Here is an 8,298-nt window from a genome sequence, read left to right on the forward strand (position 1 = left end):
GCCACCACTCTCTAGAGTTCACCAAGGACTAAGAGCTTCAGTATTTACCCAGGCTGCTGGGGCAGAAGGGGGGGTTAGTCTACATTGAATTTTGTGATACTACACTGTTGTGAGAACTAAACTAGCTAGCTCAGTTATGTCAATATAATCTGAAGTTATTGCACCTTACACGTATTTACCATATGCATTAAATAGAGGTGTGAGCCCGGCCACAGTCCTACACATGGTCACCAGCTCTGCACACACATCCTTTCTGCTGTGTGCAAGTGGGACTCCCCCAGTAGGAAGCACAACACTTAGTAATTTTCCATTAATTTTCCAGTCTCCCCTTGAACCCATGTAAACTTCTACTTCCATAATGTCCTCTGGTGAGGAGTTCCTCAGGCCTTCCACTTCTCCTGTGATGATCTGTCTATGTGTGTTTTTAATCTTGTTCCTGATGTCTTTATCAGCTGTCCCAAAATGTTGCAATGGAAGAAAGAAGGAACCGTTAACTCCTATTCATCCTCTCCATGTAACTCGGGATTTTGTAAACCAATGCTGTATCCTCTCTAACTGGTCTTTTTTCAATAATGAATAGTTGGAGACTAGTAGATCTCAGTCTTTGTTATAACAACAAATTTTATATATTTGAAGATGGTCATTGTTTATCCCAACTTGTTTTACTTAATTCTTTTAAACTTCACCATAACCCATACACTATAAAATTCCCTTGGTCCTTTCGTCTAAAATATCTCCATCCTTCTCAAAGTGTGCATCCAAACTGTGACATTGTCCAGCAGAATAATACATCCATCTCTTGCTTACAGTAATTCTCTAAATATAGCTTAAGTTTTTTAGATTAGCTTTGCAATAGCCTCATATTCTTCACTGAAACTCGCTCTGGGATGCATTTCTACCCAACCCCCCTTCATCCTTCTCCGCTAATCAATATGCATTTGGTATTTGCACAATTGGATATCCCTTCCTACATGCAATACTTCACATTTGAATTTCATGCTATTTCTTTCAGGCCATTTATTTATATTCAACTTTACATGTGCCATTCCTCCAGCAAATTCCAGGGTGCTCAGGGTATGAACTTTAACAAAAAATACTTGGAAGCAATTTTTCCTGGCATTTAGACTTGCTGGAGCACAGAGTGTTACGTCCCCAAAAAGAGGTTCAAAGGGGAAGTCCACTTTCAGGAAATGTGTCTCTGGTTACTGAGAAGCTACGTACACTGCTTAAATCTCTTTGCTTTTCAATCATATGAAATTCAAATTTTGGTGATCATTAGTGGCCCATATAGGTGGGAAGTCTACAGGGACTATATCTGGCTGAAGGAAAACACAGAGCCTATCTCTTTTAAGACTCATGTGTGAAATGTTTTTATGATCTAAATAAAAGTTAGGGGACAGAAAAAATCACAAAATCAAAAACAAATAAAAAAGCAAGTAAAAAATCATTATTATTTCCTTGGCCATTTCCTGAAGGTGTTTCATAAGGGCCTGGCATTAATTTTCAAATATGGTTCCCATAATTTGCTTTTATTGGAAAGCCAGTGCCTATACCACCATCTCTATCACTGAGCAATTCAGACTGTTGCTGGCAGCTCTGGAGAGGAACCACCGGAAACCAGCCTTCATTTCTTGTGTCATATTGTACTGCTATTCAGAGAGGAATGATAAGCCTAAAGGAAAAGTACTTGATGAAAGCAAAAGTAAAAATAAAACTGATGATGCATCACAATACATGAGAAGTTTGGGCTTTTTGGCACTTTGGAGAAATGAATTTTTCACAACATTACTAGCTTTTTACAAGAATGTCTGATATCTTGATTGCAAAATGTCATTAAACAAAGCTATAATTTCAGAGAGACAGAAATAAAGAAAGGAAGAAATGGACCGAGCCTGCAACTAAATCCTGTTTTGTAAAGTCTTAAATTACTCGCTCCATATTATTACGGCTAAAACTTACTATGGGTGAGGGTGCAGGGACCCTGGCTGGGTGCTAACCAGACACATGTTTCATGTCAGAGGTGAAACCAGGCTGTTGCCACATGTGCTGGAAGCAGGAGAACACCTTTGGTTGCCTCTGTGAGGATTCTCTTTTGCTCAGAAATTCTCCCTGATATACAGAGAAGGAAGTCCTGATAAACTAGATGTTTGATTATTTTTTTTTTAAACAATTTATCTCTACATAAATGCATGCATTTTTCCCAGTTCCCATCAAAAGTGAGTATTTTCCAGCAGTTCGCAGCAGTCAGGAAGATTGTCACTGATTTCCCTCAGATTTTCTTAACAGGAAATTCTGTGTTCATTTTTTGGCAAATGCCACTCTTCTCACAGCTTTTAGCATTTAATGGCTTTCCAGCTATGAAATTCTCATTCCATGAAAAAAAATAAGAACCAAAAAAACCCCAAGAAAAACCCAAACCCGAAACTTCATTCACTGCAATATCAGTGGAAAGAAAATAAGAGATGCAAATACAGTCACATCTAAATTCTATTATGAGTTTTCCGACAAAACTAAAAAAAAAACTATAGCTGATACTGACGATGACAACACCTGCTTAGGCTCTCTGTTTGCAGCTCTTCTAACTCCACCGTGCTCAGGCTGGGCCATGGATGTTGGCCCCAGACACAGTAGGCACACAGGATCCCCTTATGTGACCCTGACAGTGTAATGGGGAACAGAGATTGCAGATGCAAATGTATCCATCCCACATCTGGGAGACAACCATTTTCAACAGGGGAAAACCATCGATGCCCATCTTTTTCTTTTTGGAAAAGGGGCTGCCCTTGACTCCAAACCCCACAGAGATGCCAACCAGCTGAGCCCCTAATAACAGCAAGGGGCTACTTGAGAAAAATGCCTCTGAAAGACTTTCCCCCACCCCAAAATGTTCCTGTGTGTCTTCCTCTGTAGCCTGATCAGTTTTTCACAGTGGGAAAAGAAAAGCTTACCCAGTGAAAGCCAGGAGAGTGTTGATTTTGTGTTTTTATTATTGCGGAGCAGACAATATCTTCTCTCTGCCTGCATGGGCTGATGCCCACCATTGTGACTTTAAAAACAAGACTGCAAAGGCTTGTGGGTCACACAAACCAGATGGAGGAGGAGAGAGCTTAATCCTGGGTTGCCTGGGAATCCGATCAATCCTCTCATTCATGGGACCTTCTGGACTGGGCACTCTCATGGCACAGGCGCTTCCCCAATGCTCGCAGTCCTTGCTCGACCCTCTGCTGCAGCGCGTTTGGGGAGAAGCACGGGGCTGATCACAATGGTTCTATTCTGCTCCTTCCCAGTAGGCACTGACCACTCGCCCTTTACTGCACCTTTCTATTTCTAAGATGGCATTAAAAAGTCAGGGCAGGGATTTTCCACCCTGCTGGCACCACACAAGCGCCTGCTGTCCCCGGGGTTGTGGCAATACTAGCAGGGTCTGTTACTGTTGGCTGAGGTGAAACAGTCCTGTAAACTGAAGTCATTAAGGAAAAGCACGTTGCCTCCAGCTCTGTGTCGGTCGGGAATATCTCCTACCTCCAATGCTCCACCACCCGGGGGGAAAGGAAAGACCATCGTCAAATGAACATTATACAGAGGGAGTGACTCCTCCAAAGCGTCCATGGGAATAATAAGATGAAATAAAGCTAAACTTTGGAGAGTTATTGGAGTGTTCAGTTTGCAGTACTTTAAAAATGACATTTTTAATGCCTCAAAGAAGAGGAGCTTAGTGGAAAATCAATGCATTTCTGAGGGAAAGGAGCCAATGCAGCTTAAACGGCTCCCAGTGGCAGCAGGCCTATGAGAGCCTGCAGAACCCTTCTGAGCTAATCCCTTGGCTCTCTCTGGTGACCAAAGACCACCTCCTCACCACAGGGTGAAAATTCTGCTGCCAGGCTCCAGCATGGCCTCAGGACCGTCATGCTGCAGGCATCTCCTATGTCATTCAGGAGCGCCTCCACGGAGGTGATGCTAATGCAAGGGAACATGCGCAAGATCAGCTTTGGGTATGGGAACAGGAGTTTCCCTCTCCTCCGAGTAACTAAATTAATGCCAGTCAGCCAAGAAAGAAGTAGAAGAGAGCAGAGGCCCTGGGCTGTTTGACTCTTGCCTGGCTGAGAGCTGTTGTGAGTCAGCTGGAGGCAGGGACGGAGAGGACCATAATTCTCAGGATGGCAGCATCCTTGGTGCTGCCCCGTCCAGGTGTGGGAAGGAGCAGCTTTGTGGCAGTGGTAGCTTACCTGGGGAGAGCTGCCCTCCTGCTTCTGCTCAGTCTGCAGTGCAGCTGACTTGTCTGGAGCAAGCTTCCAGGAAAAACAAAAAAAGCAGGCTGGGCAAAGTCTGCTCACAGGCTGTGCTGCAGCAGGAGCATCCATCTTAGATCCAGTGGAGGAGGAGAGCTTGGACAAGCTCCCTTTTTAAAGCAACAGTGCTCCTACTGAGCATGGCGAGGAAGGGTAGTGCTACGCCACGACAGCATTTGCGCCGGATAAGTGCAGAGCACTTTATAGGCATTAGCTAATTGATCTTCGCAAAACCCCTTTGAGCTGGGCAGCTAAACATCATCCGCCCAGTTTTACAGGTGCAGAAACTGAGCTGGGCTAAAGTTACCTTGTACAGAAGTAGCCCACAATTTTAGGGTGCCTGAGCCAAAAGGCTTTAGGTCTGATTTTGGGGGTGCAGACTGACTTTGGCAGCGCAGAGCATCTGTAACTCTACTCGTAACGAAGAGTTCACGGCTGTTTTCAAAAGCCAACCCCAGGGGTATTTCAAGTGGGAAATCCCAAAAAGAAGGCACCCCAAATCACTAAGCCTTTAGGATAATATTGGCTTTTCTGTCTAAAGATATCTAAGGAGAAGATTGTAGAGTCAGGTTCCACTAGATTTTGTCTCCTTGATCTCTCTTTATGCATCTGGACAGTCCCCTTCCCTGTGGGCTCCCCAGGGACTCCTGGGGACCTGTGTGCAGAGAGTTGGGGTTTGAGAGGGAAAATAAAACTTTTCTTCCCCAGGGACCATTTAGACTGCATGACCTGAAGGAATACAAGATGGGACACCCTGGATGTGCAGAGACATGGGACACACATGGGACGTGTGCTGGCTGTATGACTGGGAGCTGACGTTAACAGAGTGGTATACGAGGTTTGTTTAATCTACTCTTTATTACCCTCAGGGTATATTTTTGTTACATGGCAGACCCTTAATAAACATAACACTTTTACCTCTAAGTGTGCTTGACCAAAGAGCTATAAAAGAGCCCTCAGAGGCTGTCTCTCTCCCGACTTGCTAATGCTGTAGCAGTAGTCTACCAAGGCCCAGATTTTTAAAGCTAGATAGATGCAGCCTGGTACTTCGTGGGATTTTCACTTGTAGGCTGAACGAGTTTGGAATTAAAATTAAAAAACAGGGCAAGTAAGAACACCCACTAGTGCCTACTTGTGATTGTAGGTACATAAATAGCTTTAAAAATCTTGAGTTTATCTCATGTAGGGCTCCAAACTGAAGAATTCCCTTACAGCTATAAGACAACAGCTGAGGCTCTGGTTGTCCTTCAAATTGTACTTCAAGGTACAACCACATATTCATGCAGCCTTTTTCTTCTCCAAACCTTCCAGATGTGTGAGAGTTGCAAGCTGAGTATTCTCCAAAGGGACAGGCCTAAAGTAATTCAAAGTCCTTCGTTAGGCACTCTGTCAATGCCGTAAACATCGCTATTTAATTGATGTACTGTTTTTATTATATGTGCCCTCAGGGAGTGTGCTGACCAGAGCCTCTTGTAAATTGAATAAATAAACAAATAAATAAGCAAGCATCGTCGCCTCAACCAACTTGCTGTGTGACAGAAAAGTCTGTGTGGTTTAATGTGGTTTCTACACAACAATCTTGCTGGCTGGAATGGCTTGTTTGATCTTCATTAACCCTGGCAGGTTCTTCCAGTTCCTTCCTCCACCTCAGCAAAGACAGACATTCTTCCTTTCCGGATTTCTCAGGTCACTTTGATTATTAAATATGTCATTTTAAAAGCTTCCTATAAAGAGAAAACTGGCTATTCCCTTCCTTCATCTGGAAAATGGTGAAGAATTTTGTCATTTTCTCTTAGAAGGGATGAAGGTGTATCCTCCTTCTCCCATGCCTTCCCTTTCCTCCCTTGTCCACCTACCCCACTTCACAGCTCTGAAAAGCCATGATCCCTCATTTGCTTCTTACTTGCATATTGTCTGGACCAAAATACTTCTCAAATGTGTCTTTTAACAAAACCTGAGAAAACACAGTTCTACCAGTGAGAATCAGAATAACAGTGCAACCAAAACTGTGCCATTTGGGGAGATAAGCTAGCTAAGCCCGAGCACAAAAAGCAACATAGACATGGGAACCATCACTCAGTGAGGGCTGCTCACCCAAACCTTTGCACTGCTGCTCCAGTGGGTTTTGCAGCCTATGTTCATCTCTATGTTTTGCAGTTCAGCAAAAGCACTACCGGTGCCCCGGCTGGTTGGCTTGTACACATCTACGACAACTGCAGCCACATACCGGCTGCAGTCAGACCTTCATGAACGTTATGCATGTGAGCAGTTTTACAGCTGTGAGTCATCATCTTGCCTACATTCATATGTTCCTTTCCACTCTGGAAGGAAAGCGCTTTCATTCACGAGAGGAAAAAATAGGTTTCAAGCAGTATCATGATACAATCACATCCTTTTATAGTGTTCAGCTTCTTGTTATGAAATTTGATTCCTCTGAGGCATGACTATAGAGTGGAGTGTGGAAAAGTGAGTTAAGATGGAAAACAGGTTGTGCCAGCTCTGCCTCCATCAATGCCCAAATCAATTCACCTAACTGTAGGCTTCACTCACTGAGCTGCTTAAAATTTGCAGGACAGTTACCCTAGATTGTCTTCATGCTTGAGTGCAATAGGTAAGTACCGTCAGATGAACTTTAATACAGAGCTTAAGGACACTGAAGAAATGAAGACAGACTGAACGAGAGACTGAAGAGGGTCCACTTGTGTGCCCTGGTGTCCCAGAGCTCCATACCCTTTCCCCCTTAACCATATTGCAAAATTGTTTTGAGGCAGTGGAAGTGCTTTTCCCATAGCCAGGCTTTTCAGTGAGTTAAAGAAAAAGAAAACTGTATACTCTATTTCTCCCAAATATGTGAGGCCTCTCTTGCCCTTGGGCTAGCTTTAGGCCAAACCAAATTGAGATAAATTCAAAATCGGGAAAAGTGTCACAGAAGGGGTGTTTCTCAGGGGACATTTGCAGAATGCTTGAATCTGGACATACTCCTAAAATTGTTTCACAATAGGAAAATCAGATGGGATGTCTACCTCTTTCCCATGAGAAACTGGTAATGTTTGACCTTAATATATGATTAGCTGTTAAATGACTTTCAAGGAGACTTTCAGAGGATAATCTACTTAGCCTTTAGCACCCATTTATCACTTCATGGTGGAGATTACGGTCGATTCTAAAGAACAGCCTCAACTACATTTTTTTTTTCAGTTAAGTAAATTATTCCTTTATGGGAATATCGAGAGAATTTTATGTTCTCCTTTCTTCTTTCTAATGTATTGTTACAGCATAAGTAACTATGAAAGTCATTTAATGAATGATTGCAAATGAAACACTCTACAATTTAGAAAGGATTCACCAACAAAACTGATGGACTTGTGGTAACCCAGAAGGCTCTTAAGATATTTGTGAATTGTGGGTGTGATGATCACCACATTGCTGCTACCAGGTATTGACCTATACGCTGGTTCTAGGAAGAAATTATCGAATACAGATTAAATCTTAAATAGTTAAATCAAAGTGAGACTTGGAGTCTGGACAATGGAAAAAGATTGCTGTTAAGTTTATGATTCCTAGACATACTGTAGACCCTACCTAAAAAATATATTTCCAACTGCATCCACCTCATGCTAAGAAATGCAGCATACCTCAGACTGGAACGGTTCAGGGCTCTTCCCCTACAACTTCCCCCACATCGACACTACACAGCACTTGATCTTGGGTTTGTCATGACACTGGAAATCTATGTTGCATTCCTGTGACATCTGAGGGCACAAAACATTCTGGGATTATCCTGGAGAGCCGTGTAGTCTCCAGACTGCACACTTTCTTCTCTAGCACTTCTAGGATGGTGTCCCATCAGGGACCCTGCCCCAGCATGTTCGGTTGGCCTCAAAAGCCAGTCAAATAGTGAATTAACATTTATGTGATATGTATGGCCAGAGGACCAAGACGCTGGAATGAACCGGGAAGCTAAAGATGTGAATGGTGAGACTAACAGTGGATTTTTATCAAAATGGGT

Source organism: Charadrius vociferus, unplaced genomic scaffold (assembly GCF_000708025.1).
Source record: "Charadrius vociferus isolate BGI_N301 unplaced genomic scaffold, ASM70802v2 scaffold1, whole genome shotgun sequence".
Lineage (NCBI taxonomy): Eukaryota > Metazoa > Chordata > Aves > Charadriiformes > Charadriidae > Charadrius > Charadrius vociferus.